The sequence below is a fragment of the Pelodiscus sinensis genome, chromosome 32, assembly GCF_052426305.1.
Source record: "Pelodiscus sinensis isolate ZL-2025 chromosome 32, ASM5242630v1, whole genome shotgun sequence".
Classification (NCBI taxonomy): Eukaryota; Metazoa; Chordata; order Testudines; family Trionychidae; genus Pelodiscus; species Pelodiscus sinensis.
Window position 1 is genome coordinate 10400938 of NC_143083.1, and position 26987 is coordinate 10427924.

Genomic DNA, 26987 nt, shown 5'->3' on the forward strand with positions numbered 1-26987 from the left:
CCTGCCGGGCTGGACAGCACATGCGCCGTGTGCCCCAGGGGCGGGCCCCGGGCTGCGTGCCAACGGCCGTGGCCAGCCCGCGCATGCACCCCATAGGTGGGCCCACGCATGAGCCATGCGCCCGGGGACGGCGCCGCGTGCCCGGGCCCAGGGCGCCAAAAGGGCTCGGGCAGGCCCTGATTATGGGTGGGGGGATGGACGGGCGCAATCTAAAGGCCTCTCCCCCAGACTTGCAGGAGGGACTAGACCCAGAATTCAACTGAATATGGGGGACAAATGATGAAAAACAGGGGACAGGGTGCAGGTCAAAGGTTTCAAACAAGGGAAGCGGAAGGGGACACCAAGCAGAGAACTCCTGGGTTAGACTGTACGGTCACAAGAGGGACTGCTGGCTATGCTGCGCTTCCCATCTACCCAAATGTAACAGTAGCACTCAGAGGGTATGTCTACACTACCCTCCTAGTTCGAACTAGCAGGGTAATGTAGGCATACCGCACTTGCAAATGAAGCCCGGGATTTGAATTTCCCGGGCTTCATTTGCACAAGCGGGGAGCCGCCATTTTTAAAACCCCGCTGGTTCGAACCCCGTGCAGCGCGGCTACACGGGGCACGAACTAGGTAGTTCGAACTAGGCTTCCTAGTTCGAACTACCGTTACTCCTCGTGAAAGGAGGGAGAAGGACCTAGCTGCCTTCTAGCAGAGGTGCCTTGGACAGAGCAATGCTGGGGCTAGGCAGGGTGGAGCCAGGGGAGCTGAGGCCTAAATATACTCCAGGCTGAGGCCCAGCAATAGGGGCCCAGGGAGGTACAAGGGCTGCAGAGCCGTCAGGTCAGGAATAGGCAGCTGGTCCGACCCTCCTTGCCAATGATAAAGGGGCCAGTTCAGACTGCAGTTTGTCCCTGAAGTAAGGGGCTAGAGAGCGAAGCAAGTGGTGGCTTAGGAGTAATGGGGTGCCCAAAAGGAGAGGACCCCAGACCATGGGCACTGCCATGGGGCAGTACCCAAGGGAAGGGGCACCATGTGCTGGAGGGATGTGGGGCCTGACAATGTGGTAGTGAAGAGGGAAAACACAGATAACAGTGGGCGAGACACTGACTGAGGTGCCATGGCAGCGAGTCCCAACCTGTTACAAGCACAAACCTCTACCCCATCAGTGAGATGGGTAACAGCTTCTCGGGCCTACAGCAGAGGCAGCAGCACAGGGGCCGGAAGGGGAAGTCAGCTGCACAGGAGCCAGTATGTGCAGGGTGCCACCTGCCCCACCCTCCGCGCTGCTGCCTCTGATCAGAGGCAGCAGTGTGGGAAGTGGGGTCCGAGTAACCATGCGGGTTAACCAATGAGCCTGGGCATGGGTACACATTAACATGGCTACCCAAAGACAGGACCAGTTGGAACAGCCATGGCAGGGGGGAGGTTTCCCCTGCCCACCTCTTTTTAATCAGTTAACCAGTTAAACATAAAATGTAACTGGTTAATCAATTAAATGAGATTTTACATCCCTACTCCCTAATTTCCAGCCACTGTACAATAAAAACTGTTATCTTAAGAACATAAGAACGGCCACACTGGGTCAGACCAAAGGTCCATCTAGCTCAGTATCCTGTCTTCTGACAGTGGCCAATGCCAAATGCCCCAGAGGAAGTGAACAGAAACAGGTAATCATCAAGTGATCCCTCTCCTGTCATCCATTTCTAGTCCCTGACAGAGGCTAGGGACACCATTCCTACCCATCCTGGCTAATAAATATTGATGGACCTTTTCCTCCATGAATTTAGCTTGTTCTTTTTTGAACACTGTTAAAGTCCTGGTCTTCACAACATCCACTGGCAAGGAGTTCCACAGGTTGACTGCATGAAGAAAAACTTCCTTTTGTTTGTTTTAAACCTGCAACCTATTCACTTCATTTGGTGACCCCTAGTTCTTTTGTTAGGGGAACAAGTAAATAACTTTTCCTTATTCAATTTCCTTCTTAAAGTTTTTCATTGTAACCATCTATCTTCATGGTCAAAATCAGAAGCAAACGGAACTCTGCGAAGCCCACGTAGTGCACCGGCCACATTACTTCTCCAGGTTCATTCCTAAGGTAGATCTATTCGGCCAAAAGAAAAAAATCCACACCAAAGCAAGAATGACTTTGGAGACACAATTTACAGTGGTCTATACCGTGAGGAAATCTCTAAAGCTTTGCCATCCCCACTGGCAAGGAGCCTGTTCCAGAAGTCACCCCACACAGACACAGCGTCTCCCTCAGAAATAAGTCCAGTTGCTAGCACTGAAATGCCTCTCATGTCTCCAACATACCTGTTGTAATGAAAGGGGCCAGCAATTCCTCTCAGAATACGGCAGCTGCAATGTACAGGCTGTGACGTGGCCTGGGTTCCCCGCAGACCAGGTTGGGAGCTGAAATGCAAGCCAAGCATAACACTATAAACACCCTGAGCAGCATGAACATGCTCCCAAACCTAGAAGGAGCTGAAGGGCCAAGTGCTATACAGATGATGCAAGGAGACAGGCCTGTTACGAAACCCATTTCACAAACGGGGGTTTCATTTCACTGAGCTGGCCTGTTTCCCATTGGTCTCAAAATGACTCCAGTTATAACGCGCGACTGACTGAGAACAGTTCTGAGTGACACCTACACTTCCAGTTCAGCGTCTCGGGCAGCCTTCGAGCTCTGTGGTAAAAGCTAAACAGATAACATCTCGCTGGGCAGCCTCTCGAACGCTCCTGTAGTTTCAGGAGCACAATCTCAGGAACCAAATCGTCAGAGGGGAGCTTACAGAGATCTGATTCTTTAAAAAAAAGGACTGAGCAAGTTTCTGTATTGGCTGGGGGCTGGCTCCTTGCCGAAGAGATCCAAATTCAGCAACACCCAGAGCAAGCCAGTTATATCTGACGCAGCAGCAAGGTGGGCGAGTCCCTGCTGGAGGAACAAGCATGCTTCTGAAGCCAGGTTAGTCTGTATCTACAAAAACGAGGAGTCGTCCTCTGGCACCTTAAAGACTAACACCCTTATTTGGGCATAAGCTTTCATGGGTGGGGCAGTGTATGCACTCCCTGTCCCAAGGAGGTGGGGATCACAGGGGTGTTTGGACACCGCTATTTCTGCTCCCCATCTGTCATTGACCCAAGGCAGTCTGTCACTGCAGGGAAGCACAGCCTAATGGCTAAAGTCTATGGAGCAGCCCTTGCTTGCAGGGCAGCATGGCCTAATGGCCAGAGTCCCTACAGCAATCCCTTGGATGAAGGACAGCACGGCCTAATGGCCAAAGTCTATGAAATAGCCCCTACGTAACAGGGCTGCACAATCTAATGGCCAAAGTGGCCCCTGGATTACTGGGCAGCACGGCCTAATGGTCGCAGTCTATGGAACAGGCTGTGGCACCTAATGGCTATAGTTTATAGAGTAGCCCCTGGATTACAGGACAGCGTGATCTAATAGCCAAAGTCTAGAAAGCAGTCCCTGGGGTGCAGGGCATTGCGGCTTAAAAACTAGTCCTGGTGGTGAAGGGGCAGCCAGAAAAGCAAATCCCTGTGGCCCAAGTTGCTTCGCCTTAAAAAAAGAGAGAGACTGCTCATGGGTGAGCATAATCCCAGACCGACCAACACAACAGGAAGTCTCACTGCCCTTTGGCAAAGAGTTCACGGACTGTAACTACAGCAGGCCTAACACACTCACTACATGTAACATGTTGCTGTTCTAATATTCATCCAAATAGTTCTTATAGGCTACCCTGCAAGATACTAACACGCAGGCCATGAATATCATCGCATGATGTATGTACAATTGTGCATAAAGAACTATGTACGAAGGAGGAAAATAAGTTACTAAAATGTGTTTGGATCAGGGGTGGGCAACAGCAGCTGTTTGCCAGGGTGAGCCCCTGGAGGGCCACCACCACATCATTTGCCTAGGCCTTCACAGGTACAGGCCCTTGCAACTCCCATCGGCAAGGGGACTGCCATTCCCAGCTAATAGGAGCTGCGGGAAATGGTGTCCCAGTGCACACCACTTCCTGCAGCTGCTGGGAATGACGATCCATGGCCAATGGGAGCTAGAGTGCCCATACCTGCAGAGAAGCAGGTAAATACGGCAGCAGTGACCTGCCAGGGGCTAACCCAGGCAAACAGTGTCCAGCCATTGGCCAGTTACTGCCCACCGCTGGTTCAGACCAAGCACAATCCAAGAAGAGCTGATAAACAAGTCTGTCCTAGACAGAGGAATATTGTTTTGTCCATTTGCCTCCATCTCTGTTGTAAACTGAGCAAGGGGATGCCACGGAGAATGAAAATACATTGACACCCAAGGTAAACACAGCGATTAAACCAACTGACAAAGCAGATTGTCCAAAGGACAAGGAAGACAGCACTGCGTCAGCTTCCTTGAGCACAAGCAGCATGGGCAGAAACCCCGATCTGGGAACACCCTTAAAAAGAATCCCTATCAGAGGTTTACTGGACTATAAAAAGAAGGGGTGAGAACCCGTTGGTTATCCCTCCCTTAAGGGACAAAAGGAACCAGCGCTTTTGGAATCTGTGAAAGGCAGATCCTTCAGCCATGTGGGTTGAAGACAGTGAGAACTAACTATAGGATTGTCATCTGTTACATTTTAGACTCTACGGGGCTTGCTTCTACTTCTGTTTTATCTGCAACCATTTCTATCTCTATGACGCTAGCTTTGTGTCACTGAAATCCACGCTCTTTATTAATAAACTGATGCTTAGGTTGACTATTATCTGTCTCAGTGCTATCTAGCAAAGTGCCAAGCTAACAGGCGGGAGTGTGCACTGCCTCTTTGGACGCAGTGCACTTAAGAGGCAGTGCACTTGGTCATTTCTGTGCGTCCAACAGGAGGGAGCAGATGTGGCCCCGAGACTCCCTGGATGTTGCTTGCAAGGGAAGGTTTAGACTGGCAGATTCTCAAGGAGTTTGCTGGTGACACAGACAACTGTGCACTCCAGCAAAGCTTTCTCTTGCTGAGGCAGAGAGGTAATCCAGTAATTTACAGTTCTCGGTGCCCTGGGAGAGCACCGCAATCCCGGAGGGGGGGGGCATTTCCCCTTTTAAGGGGCCATGAAATGCAAATATGAAGGATCTGTTTCTCTCCCTGCCCCCCCCCCCACAGTACGCTCATTGGGGTAACTCGCTGAATCACACTTCATTTGCTCGTAACTCACCCAGTGAGGCACTTACTGGAGAGGGCTTTGCGCTGCACAATCACCAACACCCATCTCAGCAGCAAGGCTGCATGCCAAGCCCAAAGCAAGGCTGTGGCACAGGTACAAACACAGACCCACTCCCCTGCACCTCCGAGAAGGGACCTGCTGCCAAACAACTTGAGCAAACGGCAGTAATTCAATCAATCAATCAGAATGGGATTCAGCCCAGAAAGCCGCTCTGGGATCAACTATCTGAAACAAACAGGGCCCTAAAGGAAGCCAGCAACAGACTGCCGCAAGAAATCCCTGTCCGTGGCCTCATCCAAATGGAAGCCAAGGACGGGGGCCCAACTGGCCCACCTCATCATTTTGACCAGGGCGAGGGGATTGCTGAGAGCTTCGGACTCCGTATGACGCACTGAACTAAGTGCTGGACTGGCTCCTAGGGCAGAGACTTTCCCTTCACCAACATGGCAGAATTAGTGAGACGGGCTTGTACGGATCAATGCCACGTTGCATTTACATCTCCAAGCGCTGTACAAGGGCAGGCATGCACCATTTCCATTTCACAGAGGGGGGAGGAGAGGCGGAGGCACCAAGGGAGGAAGTTGTCTTGAGCATGGTCTCCACGGAGTCTGTAGTAATGCCAAAATTAGAACCCAGGAATCCAGGGTGGGCACCCTGTGTGTTCTGGACCTTTTCACTGGTGAGCTTTAGCACCAGGGTGGGAATGCTAGTGCAAAGCAGCCCCTGCTCCTGGCTCTACGATGGCGAAAATCCCGGTGGCTGATATATCCTTGCCCTCCTATTCCTACTAGCACCTGTATTCCCTGTAACCTGAGCGCTTAGGCGGCTGCCCAGGAGAGTTTCGGGTGCCGCCCAGCTGATTGGCAGAGTGCCCACAGTTGCCCACAAGGGCAGCGTGTGTTTCTACTCACGGTGCACATCTACACCTGCCTCAGCGCACGTAACAAAATGTATTCCGCACACCAATGGAAACAAATGAGAGGGAACACTGACTAGCACCAAGGGGAGAATCCTGAGTGTTGGGCATCACTCATATTAGCAGACCACTCAGGCTCTTCCCAAGACTTACCAGAGCCAGCCCAGTTAGCAATGCCCATTGCAAAGGCTCATTCATAATAATCAGAGCAGGTGGATTCAATGAAAGGAAATGGCTCAGCATCCTTTAATCGAATCCGTGTAAGTCTTGCAGGGAAACCAGTGCTCTCTACTGAAAGGAATCCCCTCTCCTGCTCTCTGCCTGGTCTGCCCCTGGGAAGAGATTCCAGCACCCAGTGGGGCCACCAATCCCACCCTGGGCTGTTCCTACCCACACACAAAACATGCAGCCACATGGAGCAGCACAAACACGGGGCACCAAATTTCCCCAAATTCCATGGTGCCCTAGGCAGCCGTGTGCTGTGCATGGGGCCCCGGTACCCCCCAGCCTCTCTGTGAACCAGTGAACCCAAGTGTAAATCCTGTATAGAATGGAAACCACTTCAAAACAGGGGGGCACCCCTAGTTCCAGCATCTATGCGTCCAGCCCCAGCTGGCCAGGTGGCAGCGAGCAGTGCAAGTGTGGATCGGAGAACTCTGGAGGAGCAGGGGGAGGCTGCACATTTGGCGGCTGGAGCAAGGCAGCTGTTCCCCCTTGAAAGTGCCGCTTCCCTCTGGCCGGCTGCACAGCCGCCCTCTGCTCCTCCCGAGTCCTCGAACCCGCACTCACGCCTCCCACCTGCTCTCCTGGCCCGGCAGGTGAGCCTCCTTCCCTGCTCTGCTCCAGGGTTGCCATCTCTCCCAGACTGGTCCAGCTGGCTAGGGAGAGTTGGCAGACTTCTACCTCCATCCCTCAGCTTCTTCCTCCTATGGAGCAACCGCTCCCCCGACAGGGGAAGGTGCCGGTGCTGGGCTGTACAGAGCCCAGCATTGCAAGGGTGGCCCTGACCCCACCTCACCTCACCAACAGACAGCGCCTCCCAGTCTCCTCCCCACTCCTCAGGCTTTCCTCGCAGCTCAGAAGAAGCCAGAGGCCTTGGGACCAATCAACACATTTGAGCCCCCTTCTCCCATCTCCTGGGAATGCTGTTATTGTGCAAGAACAGTGTATTCCGTGGGGGCAGCCAGGAAACCCCTCGCAGGTCGCACCAATGAGGCACCCTGCAGGAGTGGAAGAGGGGCAACACAGGACCCAGGAGGCTAGTGGAGGTGGCAGATGTTAGGCAGATAATGACCGGTAAGGGGAACGAGAGAGATACTCCCCAGCATGGAGCAGGCGGTTACAGAGAGGTGGTGTGTTGGCTGCTCCCTGGGGAGGGGAGTCAGCTCCTTTGGGGAGATGGGAGTTCTCCAGCGCCCTGGACAGAGCAGAGGGGAGTTCTCCGGGGCTAGGTTCAGAGGAGAGGGGGGTTCTCCAGCACCATGGGCAGAGGGCACAGGGGAGTTCTCCAAGGCTGGGGTCAGAGAGTAAAAGGGGGAAGTTCTCCAGTACCATGGGCAGAGGGGAGTTCTCCAGAGCTGGGGGCAGAGGGTAGAAGGGGAATTCTCCAGGGCCAGGACAGAAGGTGGGGAGTTCTCCAGAGCTGCTGGGAAGGGAGAGGGAAGGCAGAAGGGAAGGAGTGTTGAGGTCCCTCCAGGGAGACGCTGGTTGGACCGGGCTCCAGCCCTGGCTAGATAGCTAGCCTTGGAGCTCTCCTCAGTTGCCTGGAAACTGGTGTGAGCAACAAGCAATTCCTACCCTGTGGCACTAACTGCCCTTCATGGGAGTGCCAGGAAAGAGGCAGAAAGGCATGGCTGGGCCATGCCGGAGCCAGTGCCTGCCCACTCTTGTCCTGAGGGCTCCCCGGGGTCAGGTTCAAGGGTCACTGGGAAGAGCAGTGTCCTTTGTGTGGGATGAATGGAGCAGCCCCTTTGCATGCACAATGGTGAGGGAGCTGAGCTGGCTCTGGACTGGGTATGCTGGGCTGCCTGCAAAGCTCTAGGAAAAAACCTCCTTTCCCCTGTTTATTCTTTCTTCTCTTCATCAAAAATCACCCCTTCTGTTTGCCAATACTGTGCAGTCACTCTCCCCAGGCCTTCCCCAGCACACACGGCCTGAGTAGCTCTGGTCCCCTGCAAGCAGGGAAGCTGGGGCAGAGAGAGGCTAAGGGACCTGCCCAAGGCCATGCAAGGCAGTGGCAGAGCCAGGAACAAATTCCCCAGGGGACTGGATGGATTAGGGAGTTAGGTTCCACTCCAGATGACTGTGTAGGGCACTGCACCGCTCTGATCCAGAGTCTGTCCAGTTCCCAGAAGGCAAGAAATAATCTCCCCGCCGCAGACTGGTACCCCAATGCAATCTGCTTCACACCAGTCTCTGGCCCCACAAAATATAGCCCCATAACACAATCGCTCCACAGCTGGGGCAGAGTGCTTTTCCCAGTCACCCCCTCTGGGTAGCCCCCTTTAGAAAGCACAAGACAGCAGAGTTCCCTCACCCACATGCCTGGGGAAGCCCTCACCCTCCCTTATTGCGTCCACATATCCCCACAGACATCTGCCTGGTCCCCCCAAGCACGTGGGGGAAATCACAGCTTCCCTGGCAAGCCAACTCACCTGAAGCAGGAATCAGCAGGACTATGGTCTGAAAACGTGTCTGTGCTCTTGGGGGATTATTCTGAGTCCGTTTGTTCTTTTCTTCTTTGCTCCTCCCGCCCCACGGAAGGCGGCGAAATGGTCTTGGGAAGGTCCAGAGCGAGCACGGAGCTCTCAGCAGCCTACTCTGAAAGGAGAAAGGATGGCTGTATTATTCCGCCGGCCGTGGGGGTGGAGGTAGCAGGGAGGAGGAGACTGCGAAGATCTGAACGGATTGTGGGGGAGCTGGGGACTCCAGGCACCTGTCACCAAGATGCTCCGTCGATGCCACCCTGCAATTAACACTGACAAGGCTTGGCCGAGCTCCTCTGCCTCCCCGCACACGCCACAGAACGGAGTTAGTGACAGTGACGAGAGCTGGGCAAGAACAATGCAAGGCATCCCCAGGAGACTCCAGCTTCCCTCCCAGCCCATTTCTTCATGCTGCTGCTTTCCTGAAGGCTGCCTTGCAATTCAGAAAGCCACTTGGATCCCACAGCTGGGGAGTAACCGGGTCAGAATCCCCCGATTTTCTTCTCCCATCAGCCTGATCTATGCAAACAGTACCTCCAAGGGCTGCCTGCACAGCTTAGCTCAGGGAACTGAAAATGTGACTGCTCTCCCCGCGTCCACACATGTGGGATCTGCAATAGCGTGCATCCGCTATGTCTAGCCAGATGCCATACAAATACATGTCAGCAGTGGGCCAAAACCACCTGCAGGGAAACAGGCATAGCTCCCACTGGCTTTCATCAGGGCTTTATTCAATACCGATTCCTAGAACTCCCTTTCCCATGGCAGCTGGGCACTCCAAACCAGTGTTTCTCAACCAGTGATACGCGTACATTTCAACACAACTGAAACTTAGAGAAAACTGAATTTTTGTTTTAAGTTTTACAGCGCTGTATTATTTTTGTATTTTTTACGCCCAAAAATTTCATCGCCCGGCCGGCTACGATTAAGTTGTTTAAACAAATGTGATGTAATGGTGGGAAAAAATGGTGTGTGTCTGAAAACTGTAGGTATTGGGGGTGCTTTTTTTTGTTTGTTTTTTTGAAAAAGGGGTACTTTATAAAAAAGGTTCAGAAACACTGCTCTAAACACTACCTCAAGTATACAGTTTAGGGGACAAGAGGAAGCACGATCTAGCCACTCTCAGCTCCTGCAAAGGGGCACAGGGTGAACCATATCTCCCAGGGGTTGGAAGGTCGTTGCCAGCAGCAGAGTGGATTGATTTAAATAACTGATTTAAATCAAGATACAAAAGCTAAGCCTGGCTCTGCTGAGAGTGCACTCTGGCTCTGCTGAGAGTGCACTTAATTGTGGAGTAAGCCCCACTGAACTTACAGGCACTTCTGTTTTTTGAGAATGGGGTTCCCTTGGAAAAGCTGAGTTATGCTGAAGTAAAATAGGGTCTAGACTTGTGTCATCACCATTACGGTCTGTGGCCAAGATGTTACAAAATAAGGGACGTTTATTACGCAATACAGCCTCTCTCCGACTTATGAACCAGTTACGGACCAAGCAATTGGTCGTAACTCAGTTTGTTTGTAAGTCGGACCCCATAGACTTACACGCAACCGTGCTTTTCGTAAGCGCGGATCGCGTTCATAACTCAGGATCCGCCATTTACGACAGTTTTGGTCCTAACTGCGAACGGTTGTAAGTCGACCGTTCACAACTCGGGGACTGGCTGTATACAGTAAGAAAATGATACTCAGTGGCAATTGGCACCTCTAGATTTCTTGTACTGCAGCTTTCTGTATTGTATACTTGAGTGACACATTCTAAAGCTAGTTAACCAATTAAACAAGCCATAAGGATTAGCTCAGCTTAACTTTTTTTTTTTTTTAGCCACATCCAACACAGTGATAGAGTTTCCAGGTGTCCAGTTTTGAACCGGACAGTCCAGTATTTGAGCTTTTTGTTCGGGAAACAAATTGAGAAGATATAAATGAGAAAATATAAATGTCCAGTATTTTCTAAATAAGATGTAATGTCAATTGTGATGTAATGTCAAGCGTGTCCGGTATTTTTGTTGAAACCATCTAGCAACCCTACACAGTGAACAGCTTGAGAATTTACTTGTCAAATCACCCTTCTAGAAAAAGGCAGAGTCTTGAACAATGACACATTGCAAAGTGAATTATTTAAGTGGAGCCACTCAACCAGATCCATATCTTAATTCACATCATTTGCTCCTAACAAGCAGTTTTCTTTATGATGTTTCATTCTTGCAACAAGGCCCTGCATCATCTTCTTGCACTGCCTACACTTGACACATTTTCCTTTTGTACCCAGGGAACAAATTTCTTCAAAATATTTCCAGATTGGGTCTCTTTTATACCCAGAAGCCAGGAGTTTTTCTGTGGCAAAAGTGTGGGAGAATATAGAAATCCATGTGTGCACTGAATAATGTCTCCCCTTTTTTTTCCCAGTCTGTTCCATTGTTCCTTTCTATGCTGCCTCCACCTTTTCCTCTAGATTGTGTCTCTGTCTTCAAGACAATGTCTTAACTAACTCCTCCGCCATGCTTGGCCCAGGTACACCACCACAGAAGCACCTAACACAAACAATCCTCTCCAACCTGTGTCTGTATTTGCACAAATTACGTTTTAGTCTGCTGAGAAACAGAAATAGTAAACTAGAGCCATTAATTCGTTTTTATGAGCTGGTGAGTGTACGTTTAGCATGTTTGTGATGAAATGTCATTGTCGCTATTATTTTTAAATGAGAAATATAATACTTTATTGGTAATTTTTTTAAATTAAAAAAATCCAATTTAAATTTAAAAAAAATCCAATTTTTAAAAAAAAAAACTTATATTTTTATCCACCCTGGCCAGCAGTTTGCAGTGTTTCACATCTGCAGTGTGCTGCAGGAGAATTTGCTGAAACTTTTCCTGAGAATGCATTGGTTTTGGCAAAACAGGTATCAAGGAAGTTTCTCATAGATCTAGGATAGACTTTCTGGAGGAGGGTGGTGAAGAAAGAGACAGATAAACCATCAGCCAGACAATATTTTAGGTCCATGAATACACATTACAAAAATACGTGGTGTCCCATTCTGCATAGTAGAGTTAGGCCTGTTTCCATGGAAACCATACATGTGAAGGTAGGCAACGCGTTAAACCATACTTTGACTAAACATCTTCACCCAATTTTAGATGATTACTTTCTCATAAAAATAATGATTTTTAGTCAAATTAAACAGTGTCATTTGCATAACTGTTGCCATGGCAACCAACAACAGAGGGTCATGCCTCCCATGAAAAAATATTTTGATTCTGCAGGGATTAAAATAGCTATTTTTCAATTTAAAAATCAGCTTTCAGGTTGTTGTTGTATACAATAAGGTTCTTACGAATTTTTTCCCCCTCAGCTGGCTTCTGATTTCACTGGGATGAGATTGTGATTCCTCAATGAACAATAGAAACCAATTCAAAAAAGGCATCCACGAACAACACAAAGGTCTAAAAACACATGTATGTTATGTGATGTGGAGGATCCTTACACAGAACTGACATGGAATCACAGAAGATTCTTTTAAGAGCCACAGAGATTAAAAAAGGTGTTGCCATTATGCAATATAAAAACACCAAGGATTTATCTAACATATTTTATCATCTAAACTGTAGGAAGATCTTCACCCACAGAAAACCTGGCAACACCTTACAAAACAAGCAAAAGCTTGTAGCTATAACGAAGAAATTGGCCAGGAATCATTCAAACCAATAGAAAGAACCAAGTCCTGAGAGCCACAGCAACAAACAGTAGTTCTCATGTCAGATAAGAATGTACAGGAAAAAGCAGAATATGAGCAGAAAGACAGTAACTGTCAGACTAAGGAAGCTAATAGCAGCAGACACACAAATATAGCTAAAGAAGCCTACACAAGACCAAGAGAAAAGCACAGGCGTCATCAAGATGATGACAATAGCATATAATATGCCATTCAGCTATATCTGCACTGATTTGTTTTCAAAGCTTTGTGTAGTACCCAGGGCCAGTCCTAACCAATTGGCGGCCCTGGGCAACCGCCAGGCTCGCCCGTAGGGTTGCCAGATGGTTTAAAAAAAAATACCAGTAACCAGAGGGGAGGATTCGGGAGGTCAGAATCTGCTAACCATTCACAAACTACAAAAGCAATTTCCCCTCTCTTGGTGTTCACACCTCTACATCAACTGCTAAAAGTGGGCCACATCCTCCCTGACTGAATTGACCTCATTATCTCTGGCCTTCCTCTTGATTGGTACTCCTTTCTTTTCATGTGCCTGTTTATTTATACCTGCCTCTGGAATTTCTACTACATGCATCTGACGAAGTGGGTCTTTTCCCATGAAAGCTAATCCCCCAATAAATCTGTTAGTCTATAAGGTGCCACAGGACTTCTCGTTGTTTATGCAGATTCAGACTAACACGGCTACCCCTCTGATTCTTGATTCTAAGGAAATGGAATTTACAGTGACATTAGTTCACGTTAGAACCACAACACGAGACATTGATATCTACCAGACACCAATGGACCGAGGGACACCACTTTACCACCACTGACTCTGCCTCTGTACACTTTATAGGTGGTGCCCCCCAGAATTTATTCTCTGCTCCTTTGAAAACTCTCATACCCTCAATCTGGGTCAATGCTGGTTATGTACTCAATGGGTCTTGTGAACGTTGTAACCGACACCTGTAATTTCTCATGACACAAGCTCGACCACAGACATACAATGCCTTCCTTTTTAACGTGTGTAGTGTGAAACTGATTACAAACATTAGCTTTAATAAAATCTTTAAATGGGTTACTGTATGAATATTGGATATGAATTGATCAGAAAGGTACCGATTACTGCATAGTTATATTTGGCTATTAGCAGGGCTCGACAAATAACACAATCTACTCTCCCGTGGCGAGTAGATTGCAATCCGGAAGAGCTGGGTTCGGGCATTCTGCGCATGCTGGTAGCGGGGCTGGTAGCGGGGCTCGCCGCGGTTCGGCGAGCCCTGGCTATTAGATTCATTCAGGGAAGCGTGTCTGGCCTGTAGGGAAAAACCAAGCAGAAAAGCAATGCAATTGACCCTAGATAAGCAACTTATCAACACACACTTTGGGGCAATTCCAAGACAATGGCTGAGCTATTAGCCATGAAGATGGTACTTCCATGCTCCAGCCATTCAACTGTTTGCCAAAGCTGGGAACCTAGAGATGAAAGGGACACTGACCAGTTAAAAAGACTCTTGTGGTGGAGTGTGAGTGAGCTGCTCCCTGTAGAAGAGACAGAGGCTACGTTTACACCGGGAAAGGTTGGTGACAAAAGTGCTGTAGACATGCAAAAGTCGCCAAAAGTGAAAACCGGTCAAAGCCGTTTTTCTGCCTCCCACTGTTAACATTTCATGGCCACATGGCTAACATCCTGTTGGCAGATAGAGCAAAGCAATGTGAGTGAACATCCCACAAGGAGGTGTTGTGGGAAGGCAGAACTGCTCTATGAACTCTCCATGCTGATGAGTTTAAAGCAGCACAGCTGTCTCTCCCGGCTCTCCCTTGCAGCAGCAGCCTGCCTGCCGCTGTGTTCCTAGCTCAGGGCAGAAAAGGAAGGAGCAATCCAATGATTTGTTCTTTGTTCCCCAAAGGGAGCAGCTCACTCAGCTGTCAGATACTTCCTGAGCTTTGAAGGGGGCGGGCACATGCCTGCAGGGTAGCATAGATTGCAAAACACTGAGGCAGGCATTGTAGGATACTGGAGGAAGCCAATTCTCTTGACAAAACAAACAGCAGAGTACACACTAGCTCTTTATTGACAATAAAGGGAAAAGACAAAAATCTCTTGCAGGGGTGGAAGTTTTTTGTTGCCAAAACTGTGCATTTTTCCCGACAAAAGTCACATTGCAGTGTAAATAGTAGCATAGTTTTGTCACCAAAAGGCAGGGTTTTTTGGTGACAAAACGTGCCAGTGTAGAGAAGAGACAAGACAGCTTGAAGGACTTTGCTGGCCTTCCAGCAACCAGGGAATGGTATCCCTTAGAAACAAAAAGACACATAGACAGGCTGGGTTAAGATCGGTCTTCTCCAAAATACTTTGGTTCTGAGTAAAGCAATATTTTCCTTTCAGGTGGCTGTCTTGTCACTGCCTATCACTGTCATTGCTCCAGAGGAGCTGAACTACGGTAGGCCAGCTATGGAACTCATAGCTAACAGAGGGGAGAACACATGATCCCAGCTCCAGACAGATGCTGGCTCGAGGCCAGAGACCTGAAAGGTGGGCGAACTCACAGAGGCAAGGTGGCGTCAGCAGTGACACTTCATCCATTTGGCTAGGTTTTTTACACTCAAAGGCTCATTAGCCACATGGTCTCAGCACATTTGGGATTTCCATGGCTCATGCACCAAATCACAGATCAGCAGTGGAACCCCCTTTCCTCATGCACCCCCAGGAGTCAGCACCTGCATCCTCTTCCATTAGCTCCTCCACCTTGGCAGGGGGTCAGTGGGTTGAAGATGGGACATGAGGAGTCTCAGACCCTGCCCTGAACATCAGTGCAGGGGGAACCTGCATGTCTGAAACCTGGAATTCGAGACATCATCCTTGTGCTTAGCCATTGAAACGTGTGTGTACCCTGCACGCTCCAGGACTCACCCCATAACCATCCAAGGGTTGGGTAGGGGATGGGACAGGTTGGGGGAGCTTTAACTCTTCATGTACTTTGTAACTTGGCAGCCTTCCCCACCCTGGGGCTGCGCAGCTCCAGCTGACGCAGCTGCTCCTCTCCTCGCTAGGGTGACTGCTCCCCCCTTAACACCTTCTCCACTGTCACGTGGCTGCTGTGTTCTCGGAGATGAGGTGTGAGAACTCGTGGGTCTGGAATGAAGACACAGAATCCAGCTCCGTGTTCTTAAGCACTGCTTTTTGGGGACCAATTTAAAATGAATCTATGGGTCTGAGCCCAGCTCCTAGTGGGACGGAGGTCACCTCACAAACGGCTCAACTGAGAGGGCAAAGTCACCATCGTGCCTGAACACACCTGAGTCACTAGAGCAGGGATGAAGAACCTAAGGCCCAGGGGCTGCATGCGGCCCCCCACCATGCCTGGATCCAGCCCCTAAGGTTAGGGGCTCCCCTTCTAGTCTGTTCCTGCACTCTTCTCCCGCTCAGACCTCACACTTCAGGCTGCTTCCCAGCAACCTCCTTCTACACAGTGAACCCCTCATTTTTGGTCCCACCCCAGAGTCTAAAGGGCCCCCAAAAGTCTACGAGCTTGGGCCTTTGTAGGCTCTGGTGTGGACTGTGAGGAGTCTTTCTCCTTCTCAGTTAAGGGCCACTTCAGTGAGTTTTGGGGTTTTGGTTTTTTTCCCCTTCTGACCTTTGTGCAGCCCTCAACTGATTTTTCTGTGGGTCAGCATCCCCTTCCTCCCCCCCACCCCACCCAAAAAAGGTTCCTCACCCTTACGCTAGACTGGCATTGAGAGGAACTGTTAGCAGAGGACTCCTTCCTCCGGGTCAGCCAAAACCAAAGGGAGACAGGAGACACCAAAGGGAGACAAGAGGCACCAAAGGGAGCAGCTTGCTTGGGAGGAAGGGTCAGGTGGCAAATGTGACAGTTTACAGAGCTGGGGCAGCTTTCAAGGTCCCCTTCTCAAGAGCTCCCGGCCCAATGCAAACTCACTCTTGAGAAGAGCAGTGGAATTTTCCAGCTGCCTGGGCAGATTCTGAGTCTGACACACACCTGGATCCCTAGCGCGGCTGCTTACTGGGCTCCAAGAGCTCCGGGCCATGAGCTGTGAGATTCCTTAGGGGCCGCTTCTAACTGCTTCTAGGTCAGGAGCAATCACTGAAAGTAGATCAGAGAGCTCACAGCGGAGGTGGCCTGATAGCACTAATGCTGGCAACAGACCTCCCCTCTGGCTCACTTTCTCTAATGAGCTAGGAGCCAGGGTGAGCTGCCCCTCTTGACAGCCCACAGCCACTGCCATTGTGAGTTGCTCTACGGCCATGTGCCTGTTTGGGGCCTTGTTGGCAAGGCTGGGCTCAACATGCACTCCTCGATACCAACAGGGCCAGGGGGACCAGAATCTGCCTGGGAGTTCATGGTACAACAGATCAGAAGGCAGCTTTGTCATCTTCCATAAGAGGCACTGGACAGGGAAACCTAATTGGGAACCTGTCCCTGAAGCCCCAGATTTTCCAAGAAAGATCCAGGCTCCGTCATGTCCATATCAGGATTTCATTTCAGCCAATGGTTCTGGGTTTGGCTATGTCCTGAGCTCGGATCTATGCTACCAGGAAAGCCAGCTCCTAATACGCTCCTCTTGCCAGTAACAGCAAATACAATTGAGGTGTGTCTATGTAGAAACTTTTTTCACCACCCGGCCATATGTGAACCACAAAGCAACATTTATGCAGCTACTAGGGTGCTTGAATGTGTCAGTGTCAACTGGGCAAAGCCAAACAGCTGTCCCACAGTGCCTTGGTGGGGAAGAGAATACCCCAGGGACTTGTCCATAGAGCAGCTCCACTGATGTGAGAGAGGGGACAGGCCAAATCAGTTACACAGACAAAGCTAGGGGGAAGCTGAATTGTACAGAAGGGACCACGAAAAAGGGTACAAACAAACAGCAGTGCAAAAAAGGCCAGAAACTAGACTTTTTCACATGAAAATGATTATTTGTAAAGCTGCAAAAACCAACAAGCCCATAAAAATCACTGGAACCGAGACGGCTTGCTTGTTCCTTTTTGAGCTGGCAATTGTTTGCTGGCCTTGGGCATGGGGACCATTAATCCACCACCCTTCTCTTCTTGTGGGAGATGCTGGTTTTCAATCTGGGCAGCGCAGCAGGGCCAGCATGTATTGTGCTGGTGAGCCACCTGATCTCAGCAATTTCAACTTTGATCCTGACCTGGCACAGCACGAAACACTGGACCATTTACCAATGGATACAGACACAGTCCGAGCGGCTTGCTGGCAAAATCCAGCCACGGTTAATTGGCTTTTGGGTATTGAGCGGTGACAGCTGCGGCAGGCAGTGGGCATTGCTCGGCAGGAGAGTTGCAGAAAGGATTGCTATGGTGGCTGGCTAGGGGTGACGACATCAAACTGTGGATAATGCCAAAGGGGAAGCAAAGCAACAGTAGCTGACATTCCTACAGCTAGAGAGTAATCACATAAGCCTTACAGAGCAATGCACAGTGTGGAAGTGCCATACAAGTGACTCAGATACAAATATATAAGGACTCAACTTATTTACGCTTTAAGGAGGCTTCTACATAGCACCCTAAACTCGAAATAAGATACGCAATTTGTGCTATGCAAATTGCGTAACTTATTTTGAATCTATTTCAAAATAGCTTATTTTGAAGTTTGGCGCGTCTACACAGCACCAGATTTCGAAATAACGTGCTATTTCAAGCCATACCTTAACCCTCATGCAACAAGGTTTACCGGGATAGCAAAATAGCGCGCCTGTTATTTTGAAAAATATTTCAAAATATCAGGTGGCTTGTGGAAATGTGGGGTAGCTATGTCAGGATACTTCCGGTGTCCCGAAATAGCTGTGCAGTGTAGATGTACCCTAAGGCTGTGTCTACACTGGCAAGTTATTCCGGAAAATCAGCCGCTTTTCCGGAAAAACTTGCCAGCTGTCTACACTGGCCGCATGAATTTCCAGAAAAGCACTGACAATCTAATGTAAAATCATCAGTGCTTTTCCAGAAAAACTATGCTGCTCCCGTTCGGGCAAAAGTCTTTTTCTGGAAAACTGTTCCGGAAAAGGGCCAGTGTAGACAGCACAGTAGTGTTTTCCGCAAAAAAGCCCCGATCGGGAAAATGACGATCAGGGCTTTTTTGTGGAAAAGTGCGTCTAGATTGGCCACGGATGCTTTTCTGGAAAAAGTGCTTTTCCGGAAAAGCGTTCTGCCAATCTAGACGCGCTTTTCCGAAAATGCTTTTAACGGAAAACTTTTCCGTTAAAAGCATTTCCGGAAAATCATGCCAGTGTAGACGTAGCCTAAGAGATTTGCCATTTGCCTTTTGCTGTGGACTACAGGATACAGTAGGCACATCTGTGACAGGAGGAAAATGGCGAAGGCACAAATGGATCACAAACCATTGTACAAAACACTGCCTAGACTTCAGAAATAATCATGAGACTGAGAAAACTCTCACCGAGTGTGAAACAAAGCCCCAGTAGGGAGCCTTTATAGCAAAGCTCCTACCCCTAGTGAAACGAAGGATGAGTCTGAAGTGACACTGGACCAGGATTAGCGCAGATCAATTGGACACTAAGGCTATGTCTACACTGACAGCTTCTTGCGCAAGGACTCTTTTGCGGAAGAGTTCTTGTGCAAAATCTCTTCCAGAAGAGAGCGTTTACACTGGCATGTGCATGTGCTTTTGCGCAAGAGATGTGCTTTTGCGCAAGAGCATCCATGCCAGTGTAGACGCTCTCTTGTGCAAGAAAGCTCTGATGGCCATTTTAACCATAGGGCTTTCTTGCACAAGAAATTCATGTTGCCTGTCTACACTGGCCTCTTGCACAAGAACAGATGCACAAAAGGGCTTATTCCTGAGTGGGAGCACCAGAGTTGTAGTGCAAGAAGCCCTGATTTCATACATTAGAACGTCAGTTTACTTGCACAAGAACACGCTGCCAGTGTAGACAGGCAGCAAGTTTTTGTGCAAAAGCAGCCGCTTTTGCGCAAGATCGCAAGCCTAACTGAATTCTCTGTTCAGGTCTAGTATATGCAAATCAAACAGGACAATGAAAAATTGGTGAAGGTTCAGAAAAAAGCTACAACAGATAATCAATGATGGGAAAAAAATGCCGTACGGAGAAGCCCAGTCTATTCAATTTATTGAAGAAAAGACTAGAGGTAACAATCATAATAGAGAAGTAACTATATGGGGAGAAGATTTCTGATAGTGGAGGGATCCCTACTCTTGTAAAGGCAAAACATGATTTGGTGGGTATCAGCTGAAGCTAGATAAAGTCAACCCATAAATAAGGGGCAAAATTTTAACAGTGAAGATACCTGACTTACCTAAGGATGAGATGGATTCTCTCTAACTTTGAAATCTTTAAATCAAGTTTGGATGTTTCTTTCTAAAAGGGACAGTCTGATATTCCTACAGCTAGGCTGTGTCCAGACTCAGGGGTTTTTTCGAAAAAAGTAGCCTTTTTTCGAAAAAACCTCACCTGCGTCCAGACTCAAGCCGCGTTCTTTTGAAATTAAATCGAAAGAACGCGGCTTTTCTTTCGATGGCGGTAAACCTCATTTCACGAGGAAGAACGCCTTCTTTCGAAAGTTCCTCTTTCGAAAGAAGGCGTTCTTCAATGTAAATAGGGCTTCTTCGAAAGAGAGCATCCAGACTCACTGGATGCTTTCTTTCGAAAAAGCAAGCCGCTTTTTCGAAAGTTCAACGTGCAGTCTAGACGCTCTCTTTCGAAAGAGGCTTGCAGTCTAGACATAGCCCTAGAGAGCAATCACATAAGCCTTGAAGAGCAATGTAGAGAATGAAAGTGCCATAGAAGTGACTTATACCTTTGTATCCAAGGACTCAACTTATTGACTCTTTAAGAGACTTGCCATTTGCGATGTTTCTAAAAGATATTCTCCACGTCAACAGAAGCTTGAGCTGCACAGATGAGGGACAGGGGCTGGTCTTCCCCTGCTCTGTTTTGGGTGTTGCTCCCCCAGATCTCTCTCTTAAGAGCCCTGAGGCCAGGGCTGGCCCACAACATTTTGGCACCTGAGGCGGGGAGCTCAAATGACGCCCCCTTGCCACCTTTTCTCCTGCCTGCCATGTCTCTTGTGCCCTCCTTCCTCCAGCACAGCACTCCTCCATCTCTGTGCATCTAGAGTAGAGAGAATACATCTGCATCAGCAGCAGACTGTGAGGACACTCTGGGTCCTAGTGGTGCCCCTTACAGTCTGGCACCTGAGGCAGCCGCCTCAGTTCACCTCATGGTAAGGCCAGTCCTGCCTGAGGATGTGCAGCTATTCTTGGTTGGACTGGGCAGATTTCCACTGGTGCATCCCTGGGAAAGTTAATGCTGCAAGAAGCAATGCTTGGTCCTTCTGCACACCAAGCTGAAGGAAATGCTGCACAGCCTCAGGGCTCCTAAGAAATGGATCTGAGGGAGCAACACCCAAGGCAGAGCAGAGGAAGACCAGCCCCGCAGGGAGCTCTGCCTGGCTGAGCACCTTGGAGGAAAGGCTGCAGTGCAAGCTCACAGAGAGGAACCAATGGAGGTTTTCCCCTGTCGTTGGGCTTTGGCACCAAAAGAACATCAGGGGCCTAAGCATGATGAGACATTAGGGCTGGAGCCAGCCTGGACTCGGTGACCCTGGATTTCAGAACGCTGGCTGCGGTGCACCGACGCAGTCACTCCGTGCAAAGGAAACATTTACACACAGCAAGGAACGGCTCAGAATCGGGTCTTGCCTTCCCCCAACTTCTGTCCCTTACAGCGGGGGCTGCAGAAGCGCACAGCCAGGGAGCGGGGCTGACTTCACACCAGCATGTGCTGTGGGCGACCCCTGGTGCCAGCAGCTGAGCTGGGCAGCGGCACATCAGGCTGGTGGGGGCAGGGAAGCCCCAGGGGGCAGGGAAGCCCCAGGGGGCACTTCATCTATTGCCATCACTGGTAGTCAAGGCAGGCTTTGTGGCCAGGCGCGCTGACTCTGGGACACCAGCTGGGCCAAGCATTTGCCCACTGTGCTAGACTGTGGCCCCAGGCCAAGCCGAGGGGCCCCCACGCAGCGCAGCAGCAAAGGCAAGCACAAGGGGCACGGCTCGCTCTGTCCAGCTAAGGGGCTGAACCCCACAGAGTCCAGCACTGATGCGAGGACTGGTGGGGCCTGGTGCCCAGCTCCCCTCCTGCTGCAGCTGCACTTGGGGACCAGAGTGGCACCTGGCACACAGTGAACTCTGGTTCTCCAATACTCCAGGATGCGTGCACACGGGTTACCACGGGGGCCAAGCAAGCCCGAGCCCCACGCCCCAGACCTAGCAGTGCCAGGCATGGACAGAGGAAGCTCTGGCAGGCCACTCGTCAGGGTAGGGACAACGCCTACCCAGGGAGGGGTCAATGTCCTCTGTTCCCTGCTCTGGCCCAAGTCAGCTCCCACCTTCTATCCTGCTCACTCCATGGGATCCCTGCTGCGTACCCAGCACAGAGCAGAGAGAAAGAGGTGGGCCACGGGTGGGGGGCTGCTCCCCAGGTACAGGTTAACTGGTTACCCATTAACACTCCTAAGAGAGACAGAACCCTGAGCACAAGTCTTATCAGGTATGTAAAGGAGGGAGCGAATTTCAGAGAATATTACAACATCCTGCAGCTCTTCCAACTCTAGAAACATTCCAGCCCACAGCTTCAGCAGGGCGTGGAAAGCTAAGCTGGGCTCACCTCATTCAGCTCAGCAATGAAGCTCTGGGAAAGCCACCCTCCTGGCCCCTGATCTAATCCTCGTTCATAGCCTCCCTCTCTACATTCCGGCACACAGCGGGCCCAGTAACCCTCATTGCATGGGATTTGGCCAGCACTTAGGCTGTCTCCAGTACTGCTTATATGGGCGTAACTTACATCACTCAGGGATGTGAATGAACCGCTGTCCAAGCGACCTAAGTTACACTGACCTAAGCGCTGGTGTGGACAAGGGATGTAAAAAGTTTATTAAAAAGGTTGCCATGTACCCACTAAATATCTTAGTGGATTCACGGTCACACGCTCTGTGGGTTCTGCAGTATAAAGCTCAGCCGGCAGCGAAGCCTCCCCCGGAAGCAGGGCCTCCAACCTCTGCCGGCCTCACTCCCAGGTAGACTCTTCTTTGGGCTCTGCCTGTGGTGGGCCTTTCAGGACTGGAACAGTCACCTCCCCAGGGTGGGCAGCTCCAGCCCCTACCGGTTAACTGGAACCGGTAAGCCTCACCCCTTAAGATGGAAGCTTACCGGTTATCCTTTTGCACTCCGGCTACGTCTACACTGGCCCCTTTTCCGAAAGGGGCATGCTAATTTTCAACTTCAGAATAGGGAAATCCGCGGGGGATTTAAATATCCCCCGCGGGATTTAAATAAAGATGTCCGCCGCTTTTTTCCGGCTTGGGGAGAAGCCGGAAAAAAGCGTCTAGACTGGCCCGATCCTCCGGAATAAAGCCCTATTCCGGAGGATCTCTTATTCCTACTTCAAAGGAATAAGAGATCCTCCGGAATAGGGCTTTATTCCGGAGGATCGGGCCAGTCTAGACGCTTTTTTCCGGCTTCTCCCCAAGCCGGAAAAAAGCGGCGGACATCTTTATTTAAATCCCGCGGGGGATATTTAAATCCCCCGCGGATTTCCCTATTCTGAAGTTGAAAATTAGCATGCCCCTTTCGGAAAAGGGGCCAGTGTAGGCGTAGCCTCCTAGTGTGAACAGTGTTATGTTGGTGGGAGACACTCTTTAGTGGAGGTGGTTTTATTGTGCCTATAGGAGAGCTCTTTCCTGTCAGCCTTGAGCATCTTCATCAGAAGCACTGCAGTACTGACCCAATAACACTTCCAGCCCTTTATGGTACATCTACCCACAAGATGAAAGTGTAATTTGCAGCTTGAGTTGATGGACACGTGTCTGATCAAGCTAGTGCACTAAAAATAGCAGTGTAGCCATGGCAGTGAGGGCAGCTGAATAGGCTAGCTGCCCAGCCTAGCTGCCCAAGCACATACATAGCATCTTGGATGGGCTTGTGTGTAAACAACGAGTTGGCAATTACACCTCCCACTGCAGGGTAGATGCACCTGTAGTTACTGATGACTCAAGAACAGGCACGAACCGAGCTTGACTGTCCGAGCCCAAACTCAGCTTGCAGCTCGAGAAAGCATCTTTTTATTTATAAATCAAATGGCCATGGCTACTGAGACAAAACCCACAAAACCATTTTGCTCAGCAGAACTGCACATAATCCAAATGCTACGTGAAACGTGATAGGTCCATATTAGCTGTTACCACTCAAGAGCATGATCTTGGAGTCACTGTGGATAGTTTTCTGAAAACATCCACCCAGTGTTCAGCAGCAGTCAAAATAATTAAAAGTTGGCAAATCATTAGGAAAGGAATACATAATAAAACAGAAAATATCATATTGCCTCTATATAAATCCATAGCATGCCCACATCTTGAATGCTGCATACAGTCACCCTCTCTCAAAAAAAGATAGATTACAATTGGAAAAAGTTAAGAAAAGGGCAACAAAAATGATTAGGGGTATGGAACAGCTTTTGTATGAGGAGAGATTAAGAAGACTGGGACTTCTCAGCTTGGAAAAGAGATGACTAAGGGGGAATATGATGGAAGTCTATGAAATCATGACCGATTTGGAGAAAGCAAATAAGGAAGAGTTATTTAATCCTTCTAATAACACAAGATCTAGGAATCACCAAATGAAATTAATAGGCAGTAGGTTTAAAACAAACAAAAGGATTTCGCAATGCACAATCAACCTGTGGAACTCCTTGCCACAGGATGTTGTAAAAGCCAAGATTATAACAAGGTTCAAAAAAATAACGAGATAAATTCATGGAGCATATTAATTCAACTAAGCAGGGATGGTGTGCCTTACCCTTTGTTAGCCAGATGCTGGAAATGAGCAACTGGAGTGGATCACTTCATGTTTACCTGTTCTGTTCATTCCCTCTGAAGCATCCAGCATTGACCACCATTTGCAGACAAGTTTCAGAGGAGTTGCTGTATTATTGTGTTTCAACAAAAACAGTTAATAGTCTTCTGGCACCTTAAAGATTAAACCATTCATTTGGGCATAAGCTTGTGTGGGCTGGAAACCACTTCATCAGATGCAATTTTGTGAGATGCTGGGCTAGATGGACCTTTAGTTTACATGAAGAATCCAGGTCTTCTCCACCATGTAATTCTGCCTGAGCATTGGAGAATGGGGGGCTTCGCAACACACAACTTGCAACTGAAATAACTACATCAGCACAATTCACACTGTTAGCAATTGGGGTGCAAATCTGTGTGACTGCCCTTCAGTGCTGGATTAAGCACATCCTATGTTGATTTACCTTGAACATCTGACAAAAGTGATATTGCAACTGGATCCAAAATAAGACTGTTCACACAGAAACATCCACCAAAATAACTAATGGTCTGATGGACCCTTGACTGAGTTGTTTCAGCTCCACATTGTGCACTGACATGCCCCCAATGAACGCTGAGTAATTAAGAACAGAGGGAGTTTTTGTCACATTATTTATAGGGATTGCTTTTGGCTGGGTTTGTTAATGCCTATTTAACTCCAGTGCCTACTGAACCCTTGGGAAAAAGAAAACCTTGGTTAAAGATTCAGCCTCTTTCCTTACAATGTGAGAGTTCAGGAGAAAAATGCTGGAGGCCCCTAAAGGCACTCTTTTCCCTAAAGAACACATGGAAAGCTTGGGATGCAGTCCTCATATTTTTGGTTCTATGCACACAGAGCTGCCTTGTGACCAAGCCTGGGTCTCCACACACTCCCCCTACAGCGTATTTCCTGCTCTGTACACACTGAAGCCAGTTTTGCAGCTGTTCGGAATTTATGATTTTAGGCTGACGCCTGCAGCCACCCCTTATCTGACTCTATGGTAACTCAGTCACGTTGGTGCCGATGGGCAGAGGAATGGGGAGCGCGGTGTCCTCAGGGCATCCTGCCCTCTGCACTCCAAATCCTGCTTCCACCCCCAGAGCCCTAGACAGGTGTGCGGGCAGAGAGGGTGGGGGCAGGCCTTGCACCCGTTCTGGGCACCACCAAAAAGGATCCAATCCCGCGCCCCTGCACCCACCTTGCTGGTGCATTTCATGGGGCGAGCACGGATTGGCCGGTACCCGGGACAGTCCGAGCCCGGGGCTGGCCCGAAGCGCAGCGGTGCCGTGCTGGGCTCCAGCCCGCGAGCTGCAGCGCCCCATACCCCGGCTCTGCCGCTGGAGCAGCGAGCCTGCAGAGTCCCAGCCCGGATCCCGACGCGCCTGCCGCGAGCCGGGCCTGGGCTGGCCACGCTCAGCGCCCCGGACTGCCGGGCCCTCCACGTGCGAACCCCGCACGCCGAGCTCCCCGCGGTACTTACTGAGCGGCGAGGGCTCCAGTGGCCCCGGGCATTCAGCGATCGCGGTACCAGCTGCCCGCCCCGCGCTTCCATTGGCTGGGCCCCGCTGCTCGTAACCCTTGCGCGGCGGGACCTGGCTGGCTGCAGGCAGCAACCTGGCGGGAGCTGCTCCCCGCTGTGTGGACCCGCCTGGTGCGAATAAACTGCTGAAATGGGCAGCCTCGGTGTCCCCCACTAAGTAGAGCTGCCTCCCCCCGGCCTTTGTCCGGGCATGTCAGTAGCCCTGGTGCCCAAGCCCCTTCCTTGGACGCTGGGGGCCATTCGTGTTGTTCCTTGCATCTTCTGGCTGTGTCTGGAAGCCCCAGGGGAGCTCCCTCTCCTACAGCAGGAGTGGGAAGAGCAATATCCCACAACACAAAAAGGAGGGGTCACCAAATGAAATTAGTGGGTAGCAGCTTTAAAAACAAACCAAAGGAAGATTTTCTTCACACAACACACCTGTGGAACTCCTTGCCACAGGAGGTTGTGAAGACCAGGACTTTAACAGGGTTCAAAAAAGAACTAGATACATTCATGGAGGTCAGGTCCATCAATGGCTATTCGCCAGGATGGGTTGGAATGGTGTCCCTAGCCTCTGGGAATTGGTGACAGGGGAGGGATTACTTGATGATTCCCTGTTCTGTTCATTCCCTCCGGGCCATCTGGCATCGGCCACTGTTGGCAGACAGGATACTGGGCTAGATGGACCTCTGGTCTGACCCAGTATGACCGTTCTTAAGAGAAATTACCATGTTTCTTCTCGGTGTATCTGTCCCTTCCCACTGGGGCCCTTCGCTTTCCATCCATGGGAAGGGTTATTGCAAGTTCTCAGAGCCCTTCTGGGTTCAGCGAGACCAGGCCCTTGAGCAGGGGTGGGAATCTTTTTTGGGTCAGGGACCGCTGACCCCAGGCAAGTACATTTTGTGTGCTCCAGCCCCACAGTGGAGTAGCAGGGGGACTGGAGTGCCAGCAGAGGCTCCCCAGTGCTGGGAAGGGAGGAGCCCCAAGCCTCAGGCAAACTGAAGGCCACAGGTCCCCACTCCTGCCCTAGAGTCAGGTTTAGTTCAACTTGGTATTCAGGGCACCACCTGGCATTTTCCAGAGAGTTAGAT

The 26987-nt window shown here is 50.0% G+C and overlaps 1 protein-coding gene across 2 annotated transcripts in view; it reads right to left on the reverse strand.

The window, feature by feature from the left end:
* The window catches only part of LOC102456648 (excitatory amino acid transporter 1-like), a 52438-nt gene extending 26337 nt beyond the window's left edge, over positions 1-26101 (reverse strand). Inside the window, exons 1-3 of one of the 2 annotated variants that reach the window (XM_075902979.2) lie at positions 25858-26101; positions 8758-8923; positions 2302-2400 (exon numbers count right to left, since the gene is read on the reverse strand). The gene's annotated coding sequence lies outside the window, so the exon portion shown is untranslated. Of the gene's footprint in view, positions 1-2301; positions 2401-8757; positions 8924-25575; positions 25815-25857 lie in introns of those variants that run through there. The other variant, XM_075902980.2, reaches the window with a different exon arrangement.
* Positions 26102-26987: the final 886 nt, after the last annotated feature.